The following is a 17379-nucleotide window of genomic DNA, read 5'->3' on the forward strand; positions in this document are numbered from 1 at the left end:
CTGAAAGGTTAGCTGTTAAAATGTCTCAGAGAAGATCCAAACATTATGTATATGCCTCTTTATACACAGGTTGGATCCACGTGTGCCGAAAATACCATGTCACAAAACTTAACAAGATTTGTAAGTTTCTTCTATATGCTATATGCTAGGTGCTACGGCTTTCATTCCTATTAAAATTCTCTGAGATAAGTTTTATTACTATCTCCAGTTTATAAACAAGAAAACTGCTGCTCAGAGAAGGTATAAGACCTGAGTAATCAATTCTCTTCTTTTCCCCCTTTTTGGTGTCCTTTATGTGAGAAGGGGGCCTCATGGAGCTAGCCTCATTTACTCCTACAATCCTGTGGTCCTCATCCTAAGCTGCAAATCAGGACCCCTGTGTGGTACTTCACAAAGACTGGCACTGTTGCCCACCCCCTGTAGCTCAGATCTGATGGATCCTAAGGACCAGGCCTAGATGTTCTCCCAAGCTCCCCAGGTAATTCCAATGTGCAGCCAGAGCTGAGAACCACTACTCTGCAGAGAGCATTCTTGTGCCCAGTGAGGCTGAGATGAGTTCGGGAGCTGTCCACAGTCCCTCAGTGAAGGCAGATGTACCATCTGAACCCAGATGTCTCAGCTCCAAGCCCTCCCAAGTTGCCCTTTCCTCACCCTGTCCTTTCATAAGGGTGGTGGAATCAAGGCTCCCTGCAAGTCACAGCCCTTCAGTGGATTCTCATAATTTTTCTTAAATTACAAACATAATGCGTAGTATGGTCACAATTCAAATTAAAGAGGTCTGTTTTAAAAAAATTAAGTGTCCCTGCACTACCACTGAAGTAATCATGAACAATGTCCAGGTATATATACTGTTTGGCATTATTAACAGTGACTTCATTTGGCAGAGTACAGTTCCCGCAAGCCATCGTTTGATACCAACGCCCCCCACCCCCGCCCCAAGACGTCTGTGAAGTGAACACACTTTCTGACCAGAACATCTGTGAGCATGGCTCATGCAAACCTGGCTGCAGCTTCAGGGAAGGGCCATCCCCAACGGCATCTCCTCTCTGAAGGGAAAAATCCTCAGACATGGGGAGTTCAAAGCTCTGAGGGCAGTCACAGTGAGTGACAATTAGGAGTCTGATAAATAGGAAGATGTACACTTTCTTAAATATAGGAACTCTTTGCTAAATTAGAAACCTGGGAGCCAGTCAAAATCCGTAACAGGATCCCCAAATTCACAATAGCTTGTAACTACAGTCCAGCACAAAAGTTATTCCAACCAGATGGTTTGTAGCTTCACATCTGGAATTTTTTTTTTTTTGCACACACACATGTACACAAGCACACACACACACACACCCCAAACCTAAACTTTAGTTGTAGGTTTAGTGGGGGATTTTCCCCCTTCTAATAACATTTGGAGTTTTTTTATATTCTACCAAACTGCCATATCTGATCATTTCCCTGGTGTCTAGTAGGCATGGATATGAAGCACATGCTTAGAATCCCAGGACCTCGAAGAAAGTAAGAAAAACTAGAGAATTGCTCATAAGAGGCTGATTCCTCTGTCTCCTTAATTGAGTCCAGCAGCTACAGAGTAAATTTAAGCACAGGTTAATTAAGACCACTCGCTTCGCTTTCACTGATTTTGCCAAGAGACCAACGCACTGGGCTCCAGCCAGTGGCCCTGGTGAGAAGTGGCGTACACAAAGCCATGCCTGCAGGGGTCCATCTCCACCGGCCTCCTCATCCCCCTGTGAGCCAAGTGTCCTCTGCCCTGAAGCAAGCCCAGGGCTCATTCGGTTCACTTTTCCACTCAAGAAAACTCTTCTGGTGCTGACTCATACTTAACAAATACGTTCTATGTCCAGGGCTCTGCGCTAAGAATTTTATATGCATTATTTCACACACACACACACATACACACAAAATCCACATCACCCCCATTTTACAGACGGGGAGCCAAGGTTAAGATTCTTGCCCAGGGTCACGCAAAAGGCAGATTTGGAATGCAAACAGAGGTCTGTCTGACTCCAAAGGCAAACATTTAAATGCTGCACTTTGCTACTTCCCAGGCACTCAGGATACGGACAAGAACAAAACAGTGTCCCGGCCCAGAGGCCCCAGGGGAGACTGGTGCCTCCCCTGTGGTGAAATGAGCTCTCTAACAGGAGCTGTGTCATCACCAACCATGGGAGGGTCTACAAATACCAGCTGCTTTCTGGTCATGAGGATGGTTATGCCATTTTGGATCCTGTGCCGATCGTACCTCTGAAAGCCAGACTGCCTTCCTTGAACAAACTATCCAGAGGTTCCAGCTTGGCTTTGAATCTCCCCAAATCTAAGCAACAGAGAGAGTGGTAGAAAAGCACTGGAGAAAAATGCCAGAACATTCTAAAAAAAACGGACCTAGCTGGTGTATAAGAGTAATAAACCTTATCACATTTTTCATTCTCAGTCTCTGTCTCCCGGTGTTTATCCCTTCCTAGGGTCAGCCAGCCTGTGATTTACCTGCTGTCAAAGGCGTCGGCATGATTGCCTCCTTTCTGAGAGACCAAATATATCAAAACCCAAAACACAGCCTCTGGAGGCACATGAAATGAAGTGCCAACATGCAAAAATAAAAGGGGGGCATAGGGAGTAAAAAAGAAAAAGTCTACATGGCTGGCAACAAAGCTCTATAAGGTTGTGAGCCAAACCACAGCCTCAGCCACAGCCAAATTCAAACAGGATTCCGGCAGCCAGCTTGCTGTGCCTGAGATCTGCCACTAGGTGGTAGCACAGAGTTCCCTGGGCTTCGGAACTGGGACCATGAGACCTGCTAGGGGCTCCCGAACATTTTTCAGTGTCTGGTGTGGAGGGACATGATCTCTCACTGAAGGGGGGCAGGGGCTATAGAGAAGATAGCCGATCACCACTGTGAGATTTTCCTCTTTCTGCAACTAGAAAAAACATGTTTTTGACATGCCTTTTTTGTTCTATTTCAAGCCAATGTCTTGAAGATATTTTTTTCTAAGATTCTTCCAGGACCAATCCTATTATGAAATATGGAAAGTATTACCTGACCTTTCACTTATACTTAAGAAATAATAATAAAATAGAAATCTGGAGAGGAAAACACAGCAGCTAATAGGATGAGACTGATCAGGGAGAAATGTCAGCTGGCAAATACTCTATTTTTAGACTCTGAAACAGCATCACAAATCTCTTGAAATAAGAATAAAAACAAAAATACCTGGTGCCTTGCCTGCTGAGACTCCAGGGCCATGTTAGGAAGGTGGCAGACCCCACGAGTCTCTTCCTCTAGAAGATGGCATTATTTTCCTTCCATCCTTGTCTCTTATGAAAGCAAAGCCTGCCTTAGAGGCAAACAGCTGTCATTTGGCAAACTAGCAAATTCTTTTTTTTTTTTTTTTTTTTAAAGATTTTATTTATTTATTTGAGAGAGAGAGAATGAGAGACAGAGAGCATGAGAGGGAGGAGGGTCAGAGGGAGAAGCAGACTCCCTGCCGAGCAGGGAGCCCGATGCGGGACTCGATCCCGGGACTCCAGGATCATGACCTGAGCCGAAGGCAGTCGCTTAACCAACTGAGCCACCCAGGCGCCCGCAAACTAGCAAATTCTAAGTGCCAGATCCTTTTTCAGAAAATCAAGAAGGCTGCGAAGTTGTTATACTTCTTTCTGCCCAAATGAACAACACTCAGTATGTCAATGAAGCCTACAGACCAGGTCGTATCAGAGAGGAGATGAAGGGGTTAACAGTGGCTCTCTTCCTTAAATTAGAAACCCTGCCGACTTTCCCTTCCTCCTCCTTAGATGCATATCCCCCATTCTCATATCATCACTGCAGTCTTATTTGGGGAGGGGCTTATAGATTGTGCTGCCCTCAAGAATCCCCCTCCCAAACTGCAAACCTCCATGGGGGCGAACCCATATTAACCCTGAATGGTCTGTACCCTTCATCATCGGCTACTGTCCGGGGGATGGATGCCCAGCATGACCACTCTCAGAAGTATAGGTACTTAGCCGTGAAGTTCTAGAGCAGCCAAAAAAACCCAGGACGTGACACCCGGGCCATAGTACTCAGTGCTGCTGGAGTGAGAAATCATGCCACAAGCTTCCCCTCTAGTCTCCAGAAACGTCTACAGTGTTGGAGGCAACAAGACGTCAGACATTGGCAGGTCACACAAAAACTCCTGTGTAACTTCTGGCATCAAGTGAGAATTTCACCTTGACTCAAAAGCCATCATGGTCGGTGAGCACAGATAGGACACGGTGACCCTTAATCGAATTATTTTTATCAGTGAATTTATCTGAAGTCCACACACGATGATGGTTCACTATTTGAGTCTGGAGACTGCTCACAGAGGAATTTGTTTTTAGGAATACAAATGTCTTGTGTCAAGCTTCCCAAGGAGGAAGGTTGATCTGACATCAGCACATGTATACTCTGTGGAATTTCTAGCCTCCCCATGCATGAAGTCAAACAGGTCAACTTTTCCTTGAAGTTCCCCATTGTAACCCAATTCCAGCCCCAGAAGAGCCAAAGGGAACTTTATGGTGCTTTTGAACGCAGGTCACAATTTCTCCTAGGCAATATTATAAAACTTCTCATAAACAGAAGAATAATACTACATGTTTACATAGCACTTTTCTTCTAAAGAGCTCTGCAGACATTATTTCATTAATCCTCACAGGTTTCTTAAGATTTGCAGATGGTGGAATGGCACACAATAAAATTAAGTGTCTCAGGTCCCTCGAAGAGCTAGCTAGCAGTGGACCTGGGAACACAACCTGGTTCCCAGGCCTGGATTAAGGGGCCAGCCGGGGAGGTTAGTTGCTAAGGCACAGCATTAAAATTTATGGGTGCATCATATTAGAATTAGGTTAGCTCCTACTCGAATATTGAGATTTTAGGAATAGATTAATATACAGCTGAGCTAGTCTGGAAATTTTCTGGAAAGAGGCCATCTGGGTCAGACAGGCGAGGTCTCCTGCCCTTGTTGTAAGGTAACCTGTTAAAGGTGCCACACAAGGGCTGGACGGAGACTTGGGCAAACAGACCTGACTGCAGAATGTCACAGTTCTAGAATACAGAGATGTAGGCAAAGGCTGAAAGAAAAGACCCAGAAGGGATAGGTTCCATTGGCTGTCAGTGGCTTTGATAAATGGGACATAAAATATAGTGATTCTCTGGAACATATGGTCATGCAAGTGAGCATGAGCACTCATAGAGGAGACAACACAAGTTTGTACCTGCTCCAGCCTGTCTCCTTTGGACAAAATCTGTTCTGAATCCCCCAGAAAATAATCATTGGGAGGGTGGGGGGGAACTGAGATAGTTCAGTGGTTGCCAGTAGCAGTATTAAATTTGATTGATGATTTATTGTTTTAATTAAGCTTTTACTTGCTTGTTCTTTATTACTGATAGTACAATTGACTTCCCCATAATTCTTGCATAGAATGAGCTGGAAGAAAAAAAAGAAAAGGCAGTTCGGTCCACTACAAAGCCTTAGTATACAAGATGAGGCTCTGAGCCATATCTCTCAGCTCAATGAAAGTAGGGGAAAACAATGGAGAGAAAGAAAAAAAAATTAACAAAACCATTTCTAAGATGAGGAAAGGGTGTTTGATAGGGAAAATGACTCAAACTTCCCAGCCAAGAGAATAGTCTCCCAACACCTCTTTTCTTTCCCAATCGATGAGGTCCTAAGATAGGTACAAGAGGTGGGGGATGTCTGACGTCTGTAGGAAAGGTGGCAGGTGTCAATGGCCTTTGCTTTTATTTATTTATTTATTTTTTAAAGATTTTATTTATTTATGTATTAGAGAGCGCGAGAGAGAAACAGCATGAGAGGGGAGAAGGTCAGAGGGAGAAGCAGGCTCGCCGCCAAGCTGGGAGCCCGATGCGGGACTCGATCCCGGGACTCCAGGATCATGACCTGAGCTGAAGGCAGTCGCTTAACCAACTGAGCCACCCAGGCGCCCTGGCCTTTGCTTTTCATGTAAATTAGCATTTCCAGATCTTTCTGAACCCCCAACCTCCACCACTTTTGCAAATCCCTTCCATAGCCAGAGCGAGAGAGCTGATCCATTGCTAACCAAACAATGAAGCGGCATATAGTTTTCTGGGCAGGTTGCTGAACTATTAAGAATAATAGCACCTGGCATTTATAGAAAATCTACTATTTACCAGACTGTGCTAAACATGTTTTATGTATTGTGTCCTTTTTAACCCTTGCATCAAGTCTCAGGAAGGTACCAATTTACCCCTATTTTATGGATAAGAAGACTGAGGCACAGAGAATGTTAATGACTTACCCAGGTTTACACATAGCTAGGAAGGGCAGAGATTCAAAGGCAAGACTCGCTGATACCAGAGAAAGTGATTTAACCACTATGCTGCACAGCTTGGTTCAGAGGCTAAGATGAGCCATCTCTTCCTCGTCGCTAGGAATCTAAATGTTTGCCTTTGCTAAGCACTCCCTATTTTCAGGCCATTATAAACCTTAGTGGTTTATGGTTTCATTTGGATCACACAAGTAAAAATAGTGCATTTTAAGATAGACAGATTAAGTCTCTGGCTTAAAACTCAGAACGAGTCTCAGTCTCTGAGGACCCGGTCATTTGCAAGACAGATCAGAACCTAGATCCGAAGCCTCCACATCCTCTCATTTCTTCCTGGATTTGAGCGGGAGGGTGCCTCCCACGGGAGACTGGCAGCCTCCAGAGGCTATCCTTTTGGAGTCTAGAGGTAAAAATACCTTGCAAGAATATATTTTTGGAGACTTAATGTGAAAGCATCTTGCAAGAACATCACACAATTCATCGCGCTACATCTGGGAGTGTTATTCTTTCTTCCTCCTGTCTAAGCTCAGCAAGCCTTTACCCCAGAGACCCGGACCCTGGCAAATGCCGCCTTCCCCGGCCCGGCTAACAGTGCAAACTCTGAACAAAGCTGCTCTTGAAGCTCAGCCATTTAAAAGACTTTATGAAGCCCACTGGGGCCCCCCGATTATTTTGCAACAAGTCATATCCCATGAAGAAATTCACTTCTCTGCAACACAAAACAGAGGGAGATTAAAGAAAATGGCAGGAGGGGCGGGAGGGGTGGAGAAAAGAAGTAAGACCCCCTGCTGTTCTGTCTGGCCAGAGTCGTGTCTTTTAGTACCCATGTCCTCTACAAAGACGATGTTCTGATGATATATGGCCCTAATACATCACTAAATGACAGTGCTCTCCTGATATTGTACCTTGAAAATATGACACGTGCCAGCAGAAGCAATGGGGGATTAATAAGGAGGCCTTTTTATATTTAACTTACCTGACATTTCAATTCTTTTTTAATGGGCTTTAGTTTGTTGGAAGGGATTGTTTGGGGTCTTATGCTGTTTAAGGATGTAGGTCTGGCTTTTTCTTTTGCCTTTTCAAGGAACTCTCAGAACAAAGAAACACAGACCATTAGAATGTCCCAGCTACTCAAGTACAACTCTGATTTAAAACAGGGCAGTGTCAAACAGCTCCTCATTCTGTTTAATCATATTTTGAAATAGAACCAAAACATTAGAGATGGCAGAACACAAAAGAAATAACCACCAAATAAAAATAGTAGCCCAAAGAAAGTAGCACTGCCTGGTTTTTATTAGACTGTACATCGTCTGAGCAAGGGGTCGGCTGGCAGCTCCACGCTCACGGAACTATAATGGATGGAACACAGAGTAGCCAGTTTGGACCACTGGACGCCATCACAGATGCAGCTTTGACAACTCGGGCTCCCAGAAGCAGGACGGAAAACCAGAAGGTGGACTTCGTCCCCTCCTGCCAGGGGAGAGGAGCCAGGTGTGTGAACTGAGAGGAATAAAGGTGGCCATCCTTTCTTTATTTGACCCCAAGCTTACTCCTCTCCCCTCCCCAAGCAAAAGGGAATCAAAGAGCTGGGATGTAGGATGGAGCCAGTGCTCCAAGAAAATGTCCACGTACTCCTGACTGGGGGCTCGAGAGGGGCTGGAGTCCTGCAAAGCCTCAAACACAAGCGGTCCAGCCACCTCTCCCAACACCTCTGATTATTTTACATCGCTGTGCGCCCTTCAGCACATGAAGAATAATGAATCCGTTTCTTCCTCCACCCGAAAAGAAAACGAAAAGGAAAGGGGAGATAAAATTCTATGAACATCTGTATGCATTTCCGGTGAGTTCTTTTACTCTCCAGATGATGGGAGCCCAACTCCAACCACCAGCAAGACCTATGACGCAGAGGGCAGAAGCCAGCTTCCCACCCTTTGGGGGACAGCATGGAGCTTGCCCACCAGGTTGGCAGGGGGACTGGAGAGACTGAGGAGTGAAGGTAAAGGAGTTAAAAACAATAATAAAATCGGAGCAACTTCCATTGGAAAGGCTGCAATATGATGTTCAGGAAGGAGAGATGAAGATATGACTTCGGCAGTGCCTTTTCTGGCCCACGGCCATGCGAAAGCTGGGCTCCCTGGCTATACAAAGGGGCTGAGAACTCAACGAACCCTTTTAATAGTGCACATAGATGATTCTCTGCCAAGAAGGAAAATGTCCGAAATATGCATGCAGAATGTCTTAGACCCCATTTGTGTCCTGCCTGGGTGACTGGCGGTGGCAAACCATGTCTTCACGTGGCCAGCCCTGAAAGGTGCCCCCTCGTCAGCACACGCCGCTGCCTGTATCACCCACAGTGGGTGGGACTCACCAGGTCCTCAAACGCCCCCGACTCCTGTGGGTCAACAATAAGCCACTGAACAGATTTTTCATAGGACAGAACAGAAGCGTTTTCACAGGTTGCCCATGAAAGCCCGCGCGCGCTGTTGGGAGCTACAAAAATACCTTCTCTTGACAAGTAAATGGAGCTGACATCACAGGGAAGAGGCAGGGCGGAGGGGCTGCTCGCAGTCCATCTGTCATCTTGACAAAGTAACTTTCTGGTCACTAGTGAGACACTTTTAAAGACATCTGCACAATTGACCCCGACCACCAGCAATCACAGAGGCTTTCAAAGGGACCCCTGGGATGGCAGGCTTTAGAGCTGGTTCCTACCGTCCTGCCTCCGGATAACGGTAAGGGCGGTGTGATGCATCGGGTGCTGGAAAGATCCCTGCTCCCAGGTCGTCCTCTCATCGATACTGACTACAGAGGGTGTCCAGTGAGCCTGAGGAACATCAGATGGGGCAGCAAAGGGAAGCATGGGCCCTCTAGCTGGCTGGAACTGAAAAAGCCAGCCCCAGATAGCATTCCCATATGAGGACAATTCTGTGAGCTAGGGATGGTCTGACTCATTCACCAGGGCCATTAGCAGCATGTTCTCTTCACCAAGGCCTTCCCAAGGGCCACATGCAGGTGTCAGAAGAAACTAGAGAAGCCACAGATGTATTTCATAGGTTTAGAATGCAGTTTGAATCCAATAGCTTTCATTTTCAAATTCATTAAACAATCAACAAATGCAAACTTTGCATATAATCCACGTTTGATTAAGGTGTTATAAAGAAAGAAAAGTTGCTGGTCTTGCAACTGTAAAATGTCTTAGGTAAAGTATAAAAATACCAACATACTGAATTTTAATTCATATTCCAAAACGGATAATGATCATGCTACCAAGTATGAGCAGTAAGAGCTTCTTTAAAAAAAAACAGCTTTCTATAGGAAAAATTTTGTTTTATAATTGTTATTGTTTATAATTATATATTTTACTCTGACTATATTATTGTTTACTGGCAACAACTTTTCGTCTTTTAATGTATTTGTATAATTTCCCCACCAATCAGACTTGATATGCAAAGTCATGTGAGCTATGAAAAAGGCAAACCATTATAGAAAAAGCAGAATTTGGAGTAGAAACGAAATTTCATGATTTAATTTTGGTGGTTGGAATTAGTTAGATCAAATTATGGAATCAAAAAAATTAAACACGAATAGCACATCCTCATTTATCTGACCTATAAGCACTGACTGGGCCCAGCATTGTCTCGGGCCCTGGGGGTACAGCATGAACATCAGATTCGACATCCTCACATGGCCAATATTCTAGTTGGGAGACCTACAGGAAACCAGTATCTGCATGGTAACAGGCACTGACAGGGACTTCAGAGAAAATGAAGCAGGACAAGGGCACAGAGTGACAATGTGTACTGGGGAGAATGGAATCCAGTCAAGATGCTTTCTCTGTTTACATCCTTACCCTAGGTGATTTTATGCAGATTCATGGCTTAAAAACCATCACTATGCGGAATGTTCCCACATTCATGCTCCCAGCTCTCTCACCCTTCAAGTGCAGACTCCTATCCGAATGTGCCCATGGATGTCCAGGAAGCACCTCCCACTTAAGATGGCCCCAACAGAGATCTCTGTCCCACCCCTCCCCCAAATCTTTCTGAGCCTCTACTAAGGAAACATTTCCTCTGAGACCAGAGTGAGGGGATGAGAATAGGTAATATATTGGATAAGTATGTTCCAGGTACAGGAAAGAACAAACGCACCCTTGTTGAGAGGGTGTTATGTATCATGTGTGCTGGGAGCCCAGGAGTGAGGTCGGAGCACAGTGAGGGGCAGAGGGATGCAATGGAAGGGGAGGCCAGAGGCAGCATCAGGAGCCAGATCTGGGAGGGCCTTGCAGACCACGGTTATACTTCAGACTGTGTTTCGACTGAGATGAGAAGTTACCAGAAGGTCTTTCATAAATAACTGAAATAATTGGATATATACTTTTAAATGGTCGCTGGTTGATAATATATCATAGAGGCAAAAAAAAAAAAAAAAAGGGTGATCATGGAGGTAGTCAGAAATTCTCGGGTATATTTTCAAGGTTTTGCTGTCAAGATTTGCTCATAGATTGAACATAGGGTATAAGAGAAAGAGGAATCAAAAACCCCGTGGCTGACGGCCTGGGAAAATGGAACACTGCGGTTGACACTGGTGGCTGGAAAAGACTAGATTTGGGGAAGGGGTGGGACAGAGATCTCTGTTGGGGGCCACCTTAAGTCAGAGGTGTTTCCTGGACATCCATGTACACATTCAGATAGGAGTCTGCCCTTGAAGAGTGAGAGACCTGGGAGCATGAATGAGGGAACATTCAGCATATCGATGGTTTTTAAGCCATGAATCTGTATAAAATCACCTAGGGCAAGATGTAAACAGAGAAAATGTCTTGATTGGATCTTGGGGCCCTCCAATATTTAAAGTTTGAGAAGATATGAAAGACCCAGCAAAAAAAAAAAAAAAGTCCAGGAAGGAGTAGCCAGATAAACAAAATTCTTATAAATCCATCATGCAAATCTAAGAGAATACTACACATGCGAAGTCCTTACACACACACACACACACACACACACACACACACCTGTACCAAATCACTGCCTGAGATTATTACATGAATCCAGTGACCACCAGGGGTCACCTTCTTGCAGCACCTGCCACCATGCCAGATACCTAGAGACCAGGATACTTGAGGATGGACCTGTCACTGTCAGCCATTGAGGCTCAGTAGATGTCTTGACCGCTGCTGTGTGCTTCTTGCCCCTACTGCTAATAAACACCGTGCCTGCCAAGCTACATCTCTGAGGAAGTAGACTCAAGTTTAGGAAAATTCTGACTGACTAGAAGAGTTGACAATAGGATCAATATCCCCAACTAACAAGGCTCAGACCCACCAGAGCCTAGTGACCAAAGTCTAGCTAAGTATTAAGGAAGACTGTGGGAGGGAGAGAACATTAACCCTTAGGAGTAATGGAAAGAAAAGGAAGGGAGAAATCCTTTAAGTTTTCCTTCTCAGTTATACTAAGACCTAGAGCCAAAGCCCTGGGATGAATAGAGTCCACAGTCAGACCCTGCTTTCAATTTCTGATCCCAGCAAATGTGGCTCAAAGCTGGGAGTGTGATCTCATCTACAGCAGGGTAACTAGGATAGAGGGATCTAGGGAAGAGGCCTGGACTCACAGGCAGGCGCTGGCCAAGAAGCAGGGAAGCCAACACCCCACAACCACTTTGGGGCTCACTCTGGAAGTGAGCAAGAGGCAGAGAGGCCAGCGGAGAAGCTGGAGCTAAAGATATGTTGCAACTGTGGGATTTGTACTCCTCTCTGTCCTTTCAACAAAGGATTTCCTTCCCAGATATTGCAAGGCTCTTAAAGTTCCCCTGGGCATTCTCTCCACCAGGCTCAATGATATCAGCACATCATCATTAGCAGAAAATATTTACTAACCCCCCACCTGGGCACTCAGCTCTGATCTAAGCCAGCCCTTTAGCTGTTCCTAGCCATCCTTTTCTTGACCCCTTAATCCTTATCACAAATGGCCTGCCCCCTGGCCTTCCACCGGTTCTTCCAACTCTGCGTGTGCCAGACGGCTCCCCACCCCATCCCTCACATGTCTGGCCGCCATGGTTTCTGTAGGAAGAACAACCACCCCACTGTAATTCTGTTTGTGCGTCTCATTATCAGGCTGAAACCAAGAATTAGAAACTGAAACTGAGGAAAACAAGACAGAAAACTTGAGGAGTGGTGACATCATGGAAATGCTGAGCTAATAACAGAGAAAGAAAATAACATGGTAAAAAATAATAAAAGATGGAGATGATAAAGGTGAAACCCTGGAACAATGGAATGCCAGGCCAATTTAAAAAAAAAATTTTTTTAAGGATTCTCATTAAAAGTATGGGAAACAGTTTAGCAATGCAACCAGAATTAAGTGAAGGCAACAGCTCAACTTTACATTCTCCCTCATCAAGGAAAAGAAGGTGCGAGCACAAATGGGGTGGCATAAAGAGAGAGAAAAGAGCTCAAGTTTCCCAGAATACCTCTGTTCTGGATGAGGAAGGTATGTGCTGCACAGATAATGGTTAGCAGAAGGAAACAGCTTCTATTATGGAGGTTTGGGAATGGAAGGGGTTGCAGTGGGGTGTCTCCAAACCCCACCTCACCTGGTCCTCCACTCCTTATCGACTACCTGTTTCCTCCAGATGCTGCTGGATCCCAGCAAATCAGTCCGAAAACCCTGGCTGTTTTGTCAAATTGCTACATCTAGTTGGCTCATGCTGAAGAAGCAACAAACATATGTCACATCAGCTTTATTCTGCAGCTGCTGCCCATCACAGAAAGACCAAAGAAAACAGAGTGTATCCCTGTGGGAATCCATCATACAAAAAGGCTGGCAGCAACCCAGAGGGTCAGCCTGTCCCACCCAAAGGCGCTAGTCAGGACTCTACCTAACTGGACTGCAGGGACTCTTAAAAACCTAAAACCTGGGGAAGTTATTTGCTGGGTGTCTCTCACTCACCCCCCTCACCCTGGGTGCTTTCTCAACCCTTGTGGTCAGGAAACATTCTCTGAAAGATATCTCAGTGGAGTCTACCCGGGCTGGTGCAGGATTCCTGTACTAGAATCATAGTCCCAACTCTGGCTCATCTGCAGTGTGAGCTGTGTCTTGCTTTACTTTTCTGAGCTTTAATTATTTCACCTGTGAAATAGGTTTCTTGAGAAAACCTACCTACCTTAACTCACAGTGTGGCTTTGAAAAAACTGACGTTCAGGCTTCCCCTAATTTATGAACACAGTATTTATTCATAAAATCATTGTTAAGAGGTGCTATTCTAGATGCTTCGAACGGTAGTGAGAAGTCAGACACGATTCTTGCCTTGAAGAAGCTTAAAGTCCAACAGGAGAGACAGCCATGTAAATAATCAACAAAACTTCAGGGTAGGCAGGAGTAAGGGTTATAACGAGAGTGACCAACATAAGTCTTCGAAGAACAAATGATTAATTCCAATCAGGCGACTAGAAGAGGCTTGAGAGTGAAAGGACATGGAGAGAAAAAGTAGCACTTCAGTAAATACCATTAACGTGCAAGAGAATTGTGTGAAAGCCCCCACAAAAACAATAATCTATAAATGGGAGTTGACCCACTGTTAAGTTTTGTACCAATAACAGAACTTCAATTGTCCCAAACCCCTATTTGACATGTTGCTTCATCAAGGAATTTACCTATATTTATGTTTCTATTTATACATCCTTCTCTTTCCACTAACCTCAGTTGGAAAGAGTTTTTCAAAAATGGGCCTCCGTGTAGAGTCACTGGAAGAGTTTATTAAAAATGGAGATTCTCGGTCTCCACCAGACCTTGGAGTCAGAGTCTCTGGAGGAGAACCCCTGAATCTGCATTTTTAACAAGCTCCCTCCTGGTTCTTAGGCACGTTACAAACTGAGAGCCAAGGCAAAATCCTTACCACTGACCTGTTAGTGTGAGATAACATAAGCAGTCATGTTGAAGTATCTGGGTGAGGACCAGGAAGAGGGAGGGGCCGCCAGCCACAGGGACTCAATTGCCTGCTCCTTGTCACCAGTGCCCAAAACTCCGCTCGAAGGGGCTCCCCCCACACGCACACGACTACTGGTTCAATCCCACGTTCACACTTTTATTTTAGACTCTAGTGATAGAAGGTAGTTTGCAAACTAGTTCCATTATCTTATGTTACACTAAATACATACATATTATGCATGCGCGTGCACATTGGGGTGTGTGTGTGTGTGTGTATAACCTATCACAGTCATGGAATAATAATTTGTTCTGATTAATCAAATATTCCAACCAAGAGTTAATATCTATGGCTTACATTAGTTCATCAATTTGCAAAGAACTCTAGAGCAATATAAGCTATCTAACTTCAAAACTATCTGGAACATAATTTAATCTTTTTGTTCATTTTTTCAAAAAGTGTTTTTCCAATCTCACAGTGCCTCAGGCCACTATTAACATAAATGCTCAATAAATACGTGCTGAGTTTAATGACCATCAATCATTTTCCTCCTTCAGTCCTGCAACTCAGCTCCCACGCTCCCTGCCGAGCACACACCATGTCCTGTGTTCCCTCTCGTTGGTACGAAGGTGAATGCTTCCCTCTCTACCTCCTCTCCACCCCCACTACCAGCAGAAGGGGTCTGCGGATATACAGAGAGCCCGTTAATTCAGAGCTGGGGGGGCCAGAGATTGAGAGGTGTTCATGTTTCACTATTTCACCACATTTTAGGTTTAGTATATGATCCCAGTGTAAATTCAGCCTTAATTTAAAGGCCCCCTCATTCAGATACATTGCAATAACCTGTCAGAGTAACTCTCTCCAGTGAGAAAGTCTTAAGATGCTCAAAGTATGAATTAGGTTGAACCACAAAAATTGCTGTTTCTTTGATATTCACCAAATATCAAAATTTTCATACACTTCAACCAAACACCAAAATCTGGGAACTGTATATGTCTGTCACTTGGCCAAATAGCGTGTAAATTACTTTAAGCAAGCTTCTCTTTGCCCTTGTCCAGTGTATGGTTTATACAAAACAGGAAAAAAAATGTGCATGTTTTTAATAAATCCCAACTATTCCCCTACACGCACACCCACAAGCACTCACAAGAACAAGGAAGCCACTGCTCTGTGGGACATGCATGCCCAGCACATCCCAGTAAGGAGAAAGAAAAGCTAGTTCGTACAAAGGAAACCACCCCTGGACTAATGAGACTCGAGAAAAGGGCATATCCCTGCCCCCTTCCCGGCCATCCAGCTTTTCCCCAAATTCTGACTTGAGTCACCTCGTAGGGGAAAGGAATTTCCATCCCAGTGCTCACCTATGTGCTAATGGGACTGGGAGCTGACCTCGAATGAGTCCACCGGGCACAGAACCATTGTTTCACCAGTGCTTGAAAACAGGAAATCACCACATCTCAATTCCAATCGGCCCCGTTCCCCGCAAGAAGCATAAACACATGTACATGGTGAGACCCTAAACTGTTTTGGCATAGCAGATCTCCAGCGGGAGAATATCTGATTAATCGTTCATGTCCTCTCATTCAGAAAATAATGTCCCCCCCGAGACCAAGAAACACTGCTATGTGAAATGTCTTGATGCTACTGCTTTTACACTCTAAATCCACAAGGCAAGAGAGACCCAGCAGGCTGTGAGAGCCTCCAGGATTTGTGAATTTTTGAAAAGTAAAGGGACAGAAAGAGGCAGTCAAACATGGCACAGCCAGACTTTACCAGAGGCAGAAGCTTCAAGCACCGCAGACCACGGACACAATGCAGGTGCATCCGACCCAAGAGCGAGCAATTGTCATATCTTGCCTCAGACACTTCTGCTTAATGAGGAAATAAAATAGCAAAGGAATCCCCCCGGTATTTTCCAATAAGAAGCTCTAAAAATAAATATGTAAAAGGATGCAAATGTCATTACTTTGCTCACTAAAAAGAAAGCAGTGAGGGGTGAAAGGAACCTTAATGCCATTGCTGGGGTCCACAGACTTCTCAGAGAGAAACCTAGGAAAGATAGGTTAAAAAAAAAGAAAGAAAGAAAGAAAGAAAAGCAATGTTTATAGAGAAAGAGGAAAAAATTAAGATAAGGAACCTAAAAATGCCTCTCAGTGAGGCCCAAAGAAATACAAGAACAACTTTGGGCCTTCTGGTCTTCATGCCTCCTTTCTGTGGGCCAGGCCCGGTCGCCCAATCTCATCTTCCTGAGGTCACCCACAGCTGAGGGGGCCCGCAGCACCAGCCAAGAGACCCACCGCACAGGTTCTAAAAATAAGATGCTCAGCCTACGCCTGACAGCCTCAGCGGCCATGAAAAACCATCTAGCCAAAATCTATTTATCTGACCAAGAATACAAGAGCTATTTTGGAAATGCCTGCTTTTATAAGTTAAAATGGGCTGCTGTCATCTCTATTATTTTTATTATTACTGTCATTCTCCTTGAAGTGTCTCTGGGGCATCATCACTCATGCTGCAGGTCCTCTCCCAGAGTCACTTGACGGTTATTCGATCAAAGAAGGGCATATGGGGAACATGGTCTCATCAGTGGAGATGCTACTTGTCCCACCCTTTCATTTTCTCTTGTTGAGTTACCTGCGTGAAACCTTAAAACTGCCATTCAGGTTACAGACCTACCTTTGAACTTCTCATTTGGCAGATCTGGGTTAGTACCACCCATTACCTAACATTAAAAGAGAAGAAAAAAAAACCTCATTACACTACACGACATGTACATACAATAAGGCCTTTGTCCTTCAAAGAAAAACATAATTTTCAACAGACTCAGCTTCCAGAAGCCAAGGGAGCTAACATCCAAAACCCAATATAAACATTAAGGCTTGTGTCAAGGTTTTGGAGCTAGCCTCACTGGAAGGGGGAGGAAATGACCGGCTGGGGCAGCAACAAGGATGGGGAGGCATTTTTCATTGTGACTTATGAAAGCAAAAGTGAGATAATCCCAGATTCTTCCCTCTCACACCTCCTGTACTGTCATGCACATTGCTGCATTTGACAGCAGGATATTCTCTAAGAGGGAATGTTCCTTTTGTCACAAAGAAAAGCCGGTCTTAATGTCTATAGGACTCTAAATTT

General features: G+C 44.7%; 1 protein-coding gene across 1 annotated transcript in view; it reads right to left on the reverse strand.

Annotated features, from left to right (window-relative positions):
- Nucleotides 1–17379, reverse strand: part of BMPER (BMP binding endothelial regulator) — a 248508-nt gene that overhangs the window by 219931 nt on the left and 11198 nt on the right. The window lies entirely within an intron of this gene.

The sequence above is a fragment of the Phoca vitulina genome, unplaced genomic scaffold (assembly GCF_004348235.1).
Source record: "Phoca vitulina isolate PV1807 unplaced genomic scaffold, GSC_HSeal_1.0 scaffold4, whole genome shotgun sequence".
Taxonomy (NCBI): Eukaryota; Metazoa; Chordata; class Mammalia; order Carnivora; family Phocidae; genus Phoca; species Phoca vitulina.